Raw genomic sequence first — 13,485 nt, 5'->3', positions numbered from 1 at the left:
CCAGCTCTTTGTCTGTCATGGGGGGAGCCAGAAGGAGAAGGGCTCTCTCAAAGCAACGGCTGTCTCACTGGATAGTGGACGCCATTGCTTTGTCTTACCAGCAGCAAGGCCGACCGTGCCCCCTTGGTGTGACGGCCCACTCCACTCGGAGCGTGGCTTCCTCTTGGGCTCTAGCGCATGGCGCCTCGCTAACAGACATTTGCAGAGCTGCAGGCTGGGCGACACCCAACACCTTCGGGAGATTCTATAATCTGCGAATTGAGCCGGTGTCCTCTCACGTACTCGCTTCCGCCAGTAGTGGACCCGCTTAGGTGTCTTCGCTTGCTCGCCATTCCACTCCTCGGACTGGATAAGTGCGATATTCCTCAGTGTCTTCCGTTGAAGTCTTGAGTCCTCCAGCACCGACGATGCGGGCACCACTGCTGTTGCTCTGGATGCCGGCTAGGTGCCTCCATGTGCACGGTTCCCTATGGTAACTGTCTCGGTCCCGACGAGCTGTCTGGCGCCTTGTATGGCTGACACCTCCGTTGGTGTATGAATGTGTGTGTGAATGGGTGAATGTGAGGCAATATGTAAAGCGCTTTGGTGGCCATTAGGTCTATGAAAGCGCTATATAAATGCAGTCCATTTTACCATTACCATTTCATGTGTATTATCCACTGTAAGCCTCTCTGAGCATGTGTCTTCCCTTGGCAAGCCATCTGCCACCCCTGGAGTTAAATTCTAGTAGCCACCTGCGGTTGGTGCTCCAGTGATCTCCATATGCGTTCCTATGCGGCCATATGCGTATTTGTAAGTCCTCCTTCGGTAGGCATCTGGTAGCATGTCCCTCCCGGGATATGTTTCCCAGTGTACCTTGGTATTCCTGTGTCAAAGTGGGATCCCTGGTTAAAAAAAAAAAAAGAGGTTCAGGGGTCCAGACTTTCGCAGGGCACTGGAAGACAGCTTGAAGATGGCGTGATGGCACTGACCCCCATTCTCCGTCACTTCTGACGTAACTCGAAGTGACTTTGAAAGGGAACGTCTCGGTTACGGATGTAACCCTCGTTCCCTGAGTAGGGAACGGAGACGTTACGTCTCCCTGCCACTTCCGCTGTATCGCTGGGTAGACGCCGGAGTTCAGCCTTGGCTCCTTAGCGAAGACATACTGCGGTTGCGTTCACTTCCTCCTTTTATACCCACTGCGTGGGGCAGAGATACGCTATGCAAATTCCGCAGCCCCAAGGCATTTTCATGCCATTGGCTCGTTTTTAAATACTCGAAGAGGAACCCCCATTCTCCGTCTCTTCTGACGTAACGTCTCCGTTCCCTACTCAGGGCACGAGGGTTACATCCGTAACCGAGACGTTTTCTCTGACGGTCTTGTTATAGGTGTATGGTAAAGAATACGCAGTTACAGTACAAAAATTGTTATGGCTATATTAATGAAAATGATTCTTTTTTATTTCGCCATTAAACAAAATCATTACAGTAATCTTTAAAAGAAATAGAAGATATGAATGTATTAAAACTATAAAGATTTAAAGTTGCTCTATGTAACTTTTTTTATAAAAAGAATCATTTTTTTATTGCCTGTGTTTGAAGGTGTTGTAATCACACATTGCAACGATCCACTTTTCGTGTTCTGCTATTACCTCTGAAGGCCAATTTTCATATTTATATGTGAGGTCTCCGGGTAAACTAAATGAAACATGAACTGAATAGAAATGAATGTTCCAGGATAACAAAAAATTGGGGCTTTAACATGTAGGCTAACTTATTTTATTTGCTAGATCTACTGAATAACGTCACCCATCCCACTACTATCATATTGTTTATACACATTTCCAGACACGTTCAGTACAGTAGGCTAATATTACTTCCTGTTTCTTTACTTTATTACTTTACTGTTTTACTGAAATTGTTCAGTTTAGTTCAATAACCATTTTCGTTATCATATTACACATCCACCTATGTTGACATTGCTGACTGTGAAAGACTCATTAGTTAGTGAAATGCCTTATGCTAACGTATATAACACCACATGTCGGCTAAATGAAGTTTATTCTAATATTATCATGGTACGAGCACAGAGCATTAGTTCAACATCAAGCTGATAAAAGTAGCCTATTATTGTAAATGCAGTGGGAGTTTACATTCGTTTCCAGCATGTTGTGTGATGCTGCCGCCATTGTATTGAAAGTCTCTGTGAGTCCGTGTTGCTGCCGGTAGTGAACGCTCGCTCTTGAGAGCGAGCATGCAGACGCACACGAGCATGAGCGCTCTTGTTGCATTCTGAAACGTCACCGCTAGAGGCCGCTAAAAACTCCGTAGAGCACCTTTAATTTAAACAATCTTTTCATTTTAAAAGCTTGAAACTTTTACGATTATGATTCGAAAGAATTTTAGTACGAACAAAACTTTGACTCTGGAAAGACGATACACAGAGACTCATCTGCTCTGTCACCCTATATCCTGAAGCTATAGCACAGGTCCTGAAACACAGGTGGTCGGCCTGTGGCATCACAGATTCTAAATGTCTTCATTAGTGCTCTCGCACTAAAGATAGGCCTATGTGGTGATTTTCGCAGAGATACTACTTAAGAAATTATTGAACATTTCACACAATGTGTGAGATGACTTGTGAGAGCCCCACATTTTTTTACATGCACCCAGATAAATAAAAATATAGTCATGTTTTTCCATAGACCGCTGATGTAGCATATTTGTTTTATGAATTAATTTAATTTAACTTAAAACATCTTGTAATTGTAAAAGATATCATTTAAAATTTTAATGATTATACCATGAAGTTGTCACAGTCTGCGTCTGCACCGTCCTGTCGGTGTCTCCTGCACTACACTTCCCATGATCCTCTCGTCTCCACACCTGAACTCACTCCCTAATCAGCCTCCCGTTCAGCGTCCTGTTCATCTGTTACACCTGTTTTCCACCTCGTTATGTTTGATTCCTCCTTGTATTTAGTTCCCTCTGTTTGATTCAGTCTTTGTCGGTCATTGTTTGTTGTTACACGCTGCCTGTTTTATATATTAAAAGTGATCTTTATTGTTACTCTGGACTCCTCCGGTTCCTCTACCAGCACCACACCCTGACTGAACGACCGACCCCCCCCCAAAAGGATGGACCCTTTCGTAGGGGTCCAATTGCTCTGTCTAGAGAAAACAGACCGGTCTCTGGAGGATCATCTGGCGGATTTCCTTAACCTCGCTTCCGCCACAACCTTCCCGGACGACTGCCTCTGCAGCTTTCTGTATGCCGGCCTCAACACCGCCACCAGAGAGCAGTTGTCCGGGAGGGGTCCCCAGGGGAGCTTTTCTGCGTATGTTGAGTGGGTGCTGGTGTCCTGTGGATCACCTTTCACCATCGATGACGGCACCAGCCCCACTCCAACGCCCGAGCTCTCCTCATCGTTTCCGCCCAGCCCCGTCCAGCCAGAGACCGTCCAGCCTAAGCCCTCCTCTCCGCTGGTTCCGTCCAGCCCCTCCGAGCCCGAGCTCTCCTCATCCCTGGTTCAGTCCAGCCCAGCCGAGCCCGAGCTCCCTTCATCGCTGGTTCCGTCCAGCCCCGCCGAGCCCGAGCTATCCTCACTGCTGGTTCCGTCCAGCCTTCGCCAGAGAGCGTCCAGCCTTCGCCAGAGTGCGTCCCGCCAGAGCCCGAGAGCGTCCCGCCAGAGCACGAGAGCGTCCCGCCAGAGCACGAGAGCGTCCCGCCAGAACCCGAGAGCGTCCAGCCAGAGCCCGAGACCGTCCAGCCTGAGCCCGAGACCGTACAGCCTGAGCCAGAGACCGTACAGCCTGAGCCAGAGACCGTACAGCCTGAGCCAGAGACCAGGATCCCTCCCAGCCTCCCTCTCCCGCCTCCTCCCACTATTCACCCTTCAGCCCTCCTGTTTTCTAGCCCTCCAGACCCAGCTCGGTTGGTGGATCCCTGTTTTCGCTTCCCACCTCCTCCACATGGACACTTCCTCAGCCCCCGGTCCCATCGGCTCCCCCGTGGCTTTTACCTCCCTCAGCTCCTCCATGGCCCCCCAGTCCACCAGCTCAGCCAGGCTCCCTCGTCCCTCCGGATTCCCTTCGCTCCCTCATCATCCTCCCTTCACCTATGGACTTCCTTCCTCTGGCTCCGCCCCGTCATGTCACCCCCCCGGTTCAGTTGGACTCCTCACTCCCTCCAGTCACCCGTCAGCCCTCACTCCCTCTGTCCTCACCGTGTCCCTCTGTGCCCCTGTCGTCACCTTGGTCACCTGAGCCTGTGTTCTCACCATGGTCCCTTGGTCCCTCGTCAGCACCATGTCTCGTTGGTCCCTCAGCTGCACCCTGGTCTCCTCTCCCACTTGCTCCGCCCCTGTCAGTCGGCCCCCTGGTGTCATCAGCCCTGTCTCCATCGGCTCCACTAGGGGTCCTCCCTCCACTTGCTCCGCCCTGGTCTTGCCCTCAGCCTGCTCCGCCCTGGTCTCGCCCTCAGCCTGCTCCACCCTGGTCTCGCCCTCAGCCTGCTCCGCCCTGGTCTCGCCCTCAGCCTGCTCCGCCCTGATCTCGCCCTCAGCCTGCTCCGCCCTGGCCACGCCCTCAACCTGCTCCGCCCTGGCCACGCCCTCAACCTGCTCCGCCCTGGCCACGCCCTCAACCTGCTCCGCCCTGGCCACGCCCCGCTCAGCCCTCAGATCGTCCCCCCTCCTTCCTCTGTTCTGCGGCGTGAGGCCATGCCTTCCGAGAGGGGGGAGTTCTGTCACAGTCTGCGTCTGCACCGTCCTGTCTACACTACACCTCCTGCACTACACTTTCCATGATCCTCTCGTCTGCACACCTGAACTCACTCCCTCATCAGCCTCCCGTTCAGCGTCCTGTTCATCTGTTACACCTGTTTTCCACCTCGTTATGTTTGATTCCTCCTTGTATTTAGTTCCCTCTGTTTGATTCAGTCTTTGTCGGTCGTTGTTTGTTGTTAGCCTGTGTGGCGCCCGTGTTCCTATCTTCCTGCCTGTTTTATACATTAAAAGTGATCTTTATTGTTACTCTGGACTCCTCTGGTTCCTCTACCAGCACCACACCCTGACAGAAGTAAGATTAACACTAATCAAACATATGAAATGTCTCCACTGAACTGACACACACACACACACACACACACATTCTGACGCAGGCCCCTTCATGGGGCCCACAAGTTTTTTTATGCGTTGTGGGATCCACCCTTTGCAGTGGTCCTACACTGTTGTAAAAAATAACATTACATCTAAAAAAAAATCTGAATCATTAATATCACTTCAATTTGACAAATTTCTAAAGTTTTGTCAAACAAGGAATTTGGCCCCTTGTGGGCACCGTTTCTAGGATTGCCGACTTGTGGGGTCTGCCCACATACACACATACATACCAAGTTTTTATATGTTAATGGGGCCCAAGGTCACTATCTGCAGCTGCTGACACCAACCTTTATTATTACTCCCAGTTTCCTTATTTTGGACTAAAATAGTTAGTTTTGTAATGAGTAATTATGTATATATGTAAAACTTTCCATCTGCCTTTACAGATTACGAGACATATGACTTCAAAGACAGTTCCCTATCGAGGGAACTCAACACTGCGTCGATAAAATCGACTCTTTGGGGACGCTCCCTAAGCGTGCGCCTCTGAAGTATGAATGAAACTAATCCAATCCTGATTGGTGTTGCGTCGTGACGTAACATGTGACGGCATACCCGGAAGTATAAAAGTGACGCTGTCACAACACACACTAGCTTTCGCTCTTCAGCAAGCGCTTTATGTTGAAACTGTCTGTCTTATTTGGTGTTGTTTGTCTTATTATTGAAAGAAAGTATGGCCAGTGAACAATTCAAGAGGTGTGTGCATCCCTGTCCTCGTTACATCACGGGTGGGGACGCACACTCTCTCTGTGTGTATTGTTTGGGAGTGCAGCACGCACGGGCAGCTCTCGAGGGGGCTGCTTGTGAAATGTGTGAGGCTTTGCCTATTAGAGTGCTGCGCTCCCGGCTGGCGTGCTTTGACGAGCACGGTCAGGCTCGCGTTCCCCAGGGTTCCGGTCCCGCATATGTCGAGGCGATGCGGCGACTGAGATCCTGGGGTTCGCAGCGGGATCTGGCGGAGGAGAGTGAGAATGCTGAGGCATTTTCTCGCTCGCCATCGGCTGATCCCGCAGCCTCTGAGAGTGGGTGGGAGCCCGCGCTGCGGTTTCTCCTACCCGCGATCAGGTCCCGGTGCTTGAGCTGTCTACTTCTGAGGAAGGGGACGTGCTCAGCATCGATGCGGACGACCGTGATCTCAGCACGCCATCACGCGGCCTGGGTTATGAGGAGCTGGTGGAGGTTGTAACACGCGCTGTGGCCAGACTAAACATCAGCTGGCCACAACATGAGCAGGAAACGCAAGTCACCAGTAAAATGGACGAGCGTTACCTGCAGCGCAGGTCACAGCCTCACCGCCGGGGTCTGCCGTTTTTCCCTGATCTCCATAAAGAGATCTCGAGAACGTGGGAAAGACCGCATTCGTCCCGTATTTCGAGTCCCAATGTAATAGATTACAGCAATGTTATGGGGGCTCGAGATATGGGATATGGGAAGATGCCGAAGGTGGAGGAGGCTTTAGCGAGCTATCTCTCTCCCGAATCGGCGTCTTCCCTAAAGACCCCGGTGTTGCCTAGTAAGCCCTGCAGAGAGACATCTGCATTGGTGGGCAGGGCTTACATGGCGGCGGGTCGGGCTGGTTCGTGTCTGCACTCAATGGCGATTTTGCAGGCATACCAGGCCGACCTCCTGAAAGATTTGGATGAGGGGGAGGGGCCTACTCCTGAAGATGTCGCGGAGTTGAGGAAGGCCGCAGATTTGTCTCTCCGGGCCACTAGGGAAGCGGCCAGCGCTATTGGCCGCTCTATGGCGGCCATGGTGGCCACGGAGAGGCATCTGTGGCTGAACTTATCCGGTATTAAAGAAAAGGATAGGTCCTTCCTGCTGGATGCGCCGCTTTCGGCTTCTGGCCTGTTCGGCGACGCCGTTAATTCGGTTGTCGACAGGTTTCAGGAGTCGAGAAAACAATCTGCGGCGTTCCAGCAGTACCTCCCCCGGAAAGCGAAGGCCAAATCTAGTAGGGGGGGGCAAAGCAATCAGCCCCAGCCATCAGCCAGCTCCTCCCACAGGGCAGAGCAGAAGGAGAGCGTTTCCTCTAGAGCCCCCCCTCCGGGGTCTTGGCAACAGAGGAAACGCTCCCAAAAACCGAAGTCCTCCAGCCAGAGGGGCGACCTGAGGGACGTCATTCAGGCTAAGAGGACTTCGGAAAAGAGGTCCTAGCCAAGGCAGGACTTCAGAGGGCTGCCCCCTCCGCAGTGAGAGAACCGAGGTTGTTCTCACAACGGGGCCCTCTAGGAAAAGATGCAGGTCCGCCGTTAACAGCGCTTCGGGCCGCATCAATTTCCAGCGAAAAGACACCAGAGGCCAGCCTCGAGAGGCTGGTACCCTTAGCAGATTTTGTAGAGGGATGGTATCATCTTCCCAACATATCTCCATGGGTCCTGCAGATAATACGAGTTGGGTACAGACTGCAGTTCGCGCACCGCCCCCCCAAGTTCTCTGGGGTGGTGCTCACTGCGGTGGTCCCAGAGCAGGCTCAGGTGCTGGAACAAGAAGTACAGACTCTGCTGTCGAAAGGAGCCATAGAACGTGTTCTTCCGGTAGACAGGGAGTCCGGGTTTTACAGCCGGTACTTTATAGTTCCAAAGAAGGATGGGGGGTTAAGGCCAATTTTGGATCTCAGAGTGTTGAACCGGTCTCTGAGAAAGTTCAAATTCAGAATGTTGACCATTCCAACAATCGTGAGTCAAATCAGATCCGAGGACTGGTTTGTCACGATAGATCTGAAAGACGCCTATTTTCACATCTCCATCCTTCCTTGTCACAGGAGGTACCTGAGGTTCGCTTTCGGGGGCGAAGCATACCAATATCGGGTTCTTCCGTTCGGCCTAGCACTCTCTCCCCGCACATTTACCAAGTGTATGGACGTGGCCCTTGCTCCACTGAGACTTCAGGGGATTCGCGTATTGAATTATCTCGACGACTGGCTTATTTTGGCCCAGTCTCGGGAGATGGCAGTTCGGCATCGAGATGTCGTTCTTGGCCATATTCAAAAATTGGGGTTAAGACTCAATTTGAAGAAGAGTGTGCTAGAACCGTCCCAGGGCACGACCTTTTTGGGAGTCGTGTGGGACTCGATTACAATGCAGGCACATATGTCTCCCGCACGTATCGAGTCAATTCTGGCGATGGTGTCCAGGGTGAGGCTAGGTCAGGCCGTCACTGTGAAACACTTTCAAAGGATGCTGGGCCTCATGGCAGCGGCATCCAACATTATTCCTCTGGGCCTCCTTCACATGAGGCCCCTCCAGTGGTGGTTGAAGACCAAGGGGTTCTCACCCAAAGGGAATCCGTTCCGTATGATCAGAGTAACGCGCAAGTGCCTTCAGTCTCTGCAAATATGGAAGAAGCCTTGGTTCCTATCCCAAGGGCCAGTGTTGGGGGTGTCATGTCGCCGGGAAACCGTTTCGACAGACGCCTCCCTTACGGGCTGGGGCGCGGTCATGGAATCCTTTGGTCCCAGGAAAAGATATTGTCAATAAGGGCAATGTATATCCCAGGGGTTCAGAATCGGGGAGCAGACATCCTGTCGAGGCAGGGGCTGAGGCCCGGGGAATGGAGACTTCATCCGGATGTGGTGAAGTCGATATGGGAAAGGTTCGGACCGATGGAAGTGGATCTGTTTGCGTCTCGAGAGACGTCGCACTGTCCACTTTGGTTCTCCCTCTCACATCCAGCCCCGCTGGGGTTGGATGCCATGGTACAGGCTTGGCCGAGGCTTCGCCTGTATGCTTTCCCCCCGATCGCTCTGCTCCCAGGGGTCCTGGAGAGGGTCCGTCAAGAGGGCATCAGTCTACTTCTGGTTGCCCCGAGATGGCCGACACGAGTATGGTTCTCGGATATAATATCACTCCTCATAGCTCCGCCATGGCCGATTCCTCTGAGGAGGGATCTATTGTCTCAGGCGGAGGGCACAATCTTCCACCCTCGCCCAGAGTTGTGGAAGCTGTGGGTCTGGCCTCTGAGGGGGTTCAGTACCTAAATGCTGGCTTATCAGCTGAGGTGGTTGAAACCATACTTAGCTCTAGGGCCCCATCTACCAGGAGATTATATGGCCTCAAGTGGAAGGTTTTTCACACTTGGTGTGGAGAACGAAGGTTGGATCCAGTAAACTGCCCAGTGGCTTCAGTTCTGGAATTCCTTCAGGATCGTTTCTCTGCGGGTCTCTCCCCGTCCACTCTTAAGGTGTACGTGGCTGCCGTTTCGGCTTTCCACGCGCCAGTAGATGGTGGACCTCTGGGGAGGCACCAATTGGTCATTAGGTTTCTCCGTGGTGCTTGGAGGATGAGGCCGGCGATCAGGTCCAGGGTGCCTGCCTGGGATCTGGCAATAGTTCTGGAAGGGTTGTCCCTCGCTCCCTTCGAACCTTTAGAGTCGGCTTCGCCTAAGGACTTAACGCTGAACACTGCATGAAAAGTGGGATTTTCGTCAGTAAGCGGCACTGTAGATTGTCGTGGAAGTTCAGGTTTACGACTGCACACGGCAATTTACAGGTAACACTCAAAACTGCCGTGAATTGCCGGAAATTGACGTGGGCCTTGCTTGGCAGTTGTCCCCCCATTGTCCCCCCTTCTCCTAAATCTAGAGGAGGCTTTGACATGTAAATGAAAATGCTGTGAGCTATACACATGCAAATAAGGGTAGGGGAGTTTCACCCCAGGTAACATTTTTCTGAAAGGAACTTCATTCTAAGACAATCTCTGGTAGAAATAGATCAGGCTCAGTATAACCTAATTACCGTGTTTTTTTTTTTTTTTTTGTGTGTTTTTTTTTAACATTGCAACATGACATCCAAAAAGATATCAATCAACAAATAATAATTTCACAATAAATAAGAAACAAATAAAAATAGGACAGAATTGAACAAATGAAATAAAAACAGGAAAGGGACTATCTCTATTGTGTATAATATTATGATTTAAGAGAAAGTTAGAAACCAGTAATTTGTACTATTTAAAGAAAGAAAATAGCATACACATAAATTCACTTTTCAATTAGCTTCAATATTCTTTAGCAAATACAATTGTATCACTACATTTTTATAGATACATTTGAGAGACTCAATATACTGAAAACTGAAAATCAGACCAAAAAAAAAAAAAACTTCAAACAAGGTTTAGAATTATTCATTTTACTCTTATGAATATGAAATTTTCCTAATACAATTACAAGATTCATCATAACATTTACAGAAGTAGTTTTCAAAATATATGATAACATCTTTGGATGTTAATTCACAGTTATAAACAGATGTTTTTTGTTTTTGTTTTTTACAAAAAATTTTACTGGTTTATTTATTTTAAGTAGCCTAATAAAGTTGTTTATTTATGCATATATGTATTTTTACATTTCATGGTAGCCTATTTGGGTATATCCACCTTATTCCTAATTTAAAATGAACAGCAGCAGAAAAGTCGACAGCCTTTCAACCTGAGTCAAAAACCAGTGAACGTAACTCTGATTGGCTGAGGCAGCATATCATCATAATCCAACCTGTAACGTCAGCCACTCTGATTGGCTGAGGCAACGTGCCAGGCATGTGGCGTGTTATTCAAGCAGAAATAACGGCACAGATATTCAGCCTGCTTCGCCGTCATGATCGCTGGTGAACCCATCTTTTCCTCTAAATTGAAGGTAAGTTCGTCCAACTTAGTGAATTCTATGTGTACTTATAGTGTTTGGTAGTTTAGCGTTATTGTCTTAAACTTCACAAATCTGCTGTGATTACTGCCGCGAATGTTCAAGGGTGTTAACCTAACGGAACAGTTTTTTTTTTTTTTGCGTTAGCTTGCTGCTCTTAATTCTTTTTTAGTTTCGTTTCAATTTGAACAATTTGGGACACTAAACTGTACGTTAGTACTACAGTACAGTAGTAACTGTACTGTACTAACTCGTACTGAGTGTTCAATTGGCTTTTCCCAATGCGTTTACTGTGAATATCGTCAGAAATTATGAAAAAATAATAAGTGCCAGGGTCATGAAACATAAAGCGCGTAATGTGCTTGTATGCTCTAGTGTAGGCTATCCTTGTTTGTAAAATTGCATCACTTTGTATGATGGAGTGAAATCTTCAGGTGTTTGTGATTTGTTTTGTCTCTCAGGGACTGTTAGGAGTGAGGTGTCCTTCGCTGATAGGAGAAAAAACACCTAAACAAGGTAACGTTACGTGTTGTGATCTTATCCTCTTTTCTTTTGAACAGGCCCCAGTCAAATAAAAAGTAAAACTAAACTAATTTGTATTAACGTTTGTGTTTATAGATGACTTTGAGCGTGAGACAGTGGTGAAAACGCCAAAGAGAACTGGAACATGGCATGTTATATTCAGTTATAAATGTTTGACCAAGTTTTTAAATATCTTATAAACCTGTTCAGTTTCATCATTTGATAATAACTTTATAACACATTTGTTTGTGGTATAGATGCAGTGACTGAGACTGGGAGATGCAGTGACTGAAACCTGGTGGTAAGTATTGATCTATTGGCAGTGGAGAAGACACTTTTAATAGACACCTTCTCTCTTGTGAGCTAGCAAACTTTGTTATTCTAATTAGAGTATTGTAAACATCACCAAATGTGTTTGTTTACTTCAGTGTTCCAGAAAAAGGTCCTGAAACTACTGGTCGACATCCGCCATCGCCTGAAGGAAACCAGGTAGTGAATGCAGAAGAAACATATTTTTGCTTACAAATGTGGGGACTTGGGGCAGATTGCCTTTGCATACATCTAAATCATTGTCTTTTTCAACTTTGCAGAAAGGGTCATGAAATTCGGTTCCACAGCCACTGAGGTGTATGTACATCAAGGTGAACCTCAAGCACGCGTCGCAAAGACTTGGATCCACTTCGCCCTGATGAGCCAAGCCTACAGGACTTGAATTAAGAGTTTTAAAGGGATAGTTTACTTGAAATTATTTTTTTGAAATGTTTTGGCTTACATCAAGGGCATCAGTCATATAATGGAAGTCTATGGGGATCTCTTAAAAGAGCATGCACAGAGAAGTACAAATTAAACATGATTTAATGAATCATAACTGTAAGTACACATTGATGGCTTAAGATACGAGACGAGCGGTTTGTGTGAGAAAATGAACAGTGTGTGTGTTTGTGTGTATATATATGATCTGCACATGCGGCGGAAAGTGCCAGAAGCGATCTTGCACTGGTACGTCACTCATTGTTTACACAGATTTCAGAAGTTTTACTGTGAAGATCTAAACATATTAAGATATATTGCATTTTTGTGTATATCTAAATATGTATATATATACACATTTATACAATAACAATATAAATACTGTTTGTTTTCTCTCACAAAACGCTCATTTCGTGTCTTAGTCCATCAATGTGTACTTAATTTATGAGTCATTAAATCATGTTTAATTTGGTCTTCTTTGTGCATGCTCTTTGAGGTGGTGACCATAGACCTGCATTATATGACTGACAGACAACAACGGTTTGACCTAAAAATATCAAAATTGAAAATACTGTGGAAACAAAGACCCCTGCATCTTGGATGCCCTTGAGGTAAGCTAAAACATATCAAAAATTAATTTCAAAGTGAACAATCCCTTTAAATTACATCCTTATTATTCGTTCATAATTCTGCCTTCTGTGTTTGATATATCTGTTGCCCAATTCTGATGCCATTCAGGGCAATTTATTTTTGAATAAAGATGCAATATATTATTGATTTATTTGTATAACTGTAGTGCTGTATGTATGTTGTCCCATGTTTCCAGAGGGTGGAGGACATGTTTTCTGTGCTTTGAAAATGTTCTCCTATGCTTTGTACATAGTTGTGTGTTTGTTCTAATAAAGCTATTTCTTTGAATAAACAGTATGTGGCAAATGTTCCTTTCCTCAATAAATTCATGTCCTTGATGGTATTAATAATTTAGTCCATAGGATAACAATGACATGAATATACAACATAATAGCATATCATATATACATATATATTATTATTATAATTTTATGTCGGCTGACCAATAGTAACAGATCTGCCAACCAATCACGAGTGATTTTCTTGTTTAAATGTAGTGAATTTCAACCAATACTGAGTGAGGAAATTCAAGCCATTCTCTGGCAAGGCGCGCGCAGTGCTGCTATTCATATGCTAATTAGGGCCATTCACACCTCCGCGAGCGCTCCATGTATACGTCATGGTTCGTTTCCGTCAATATGTGTCACAGACGAACGCGACGTTCACAGTCTGTAAATTGTCGTTAACTGCCGAAAATTAGGGAGATTTCCGGCAGTTTACGGGGACGAAAACCCCACTTTTCATGCAGTGGAAAATGGTCTTTCTCTTAGCGATTACCTCTCTTAAGAGGGTGGGAGATCTCC

At 47.3% G+C, this 13,485-nt stretch overlaps 1 protein-coding gene and 1 long non-coding RNA gene across 3 annotated transcripts in view; one reads left to right on the top strand and one right to left on the bottom strand.

Moving 5' to 3' along the window:
- Positions 1-13,485, bottom strand: part of LOC120473606 (calsequestrin-2) — a 160,719-nt gene that overhangs the window by 121,198 nt on the left and 26,036 nt on the right. The gene's annotated exons all lie outside the window — the stretch shown is intronic.
- Positions 10,510-12,599, top strand: LOC148978539 (uncharacterized). Its single transcript, XR_016168847.1, has 6 exons — positions 10,510-10,774; positions 11,242-11,296; positions 11,399-11,450; positions 11,560-11,603; positions 11,731-11,791; positions 11,893-12,599. It is a non-coding gene; the product is annotated as an uncharacterized LOC148978539 (long non-coding RNA).

The sequence above is a fragment of the Pimephales promelas genome, chromosome 6 (genome assembly GCF_988280905.1).
Source record: "Pimephales promelas chromosome 6, fPimPro1.hap1.1, whole genome shotgun sequence".
Lineage (NCBI taxonomy): Eukaryota > Metazoa > Chordata > Actinopteri > Cypriniformes > Leuciscidae > Pimephales > Pimephales promelas.
The sequence above is the reverse complement of the archived record's forward strand: the minus strand, read 5'-3'. Positions and strand labels throughout refer to the sequence as shown.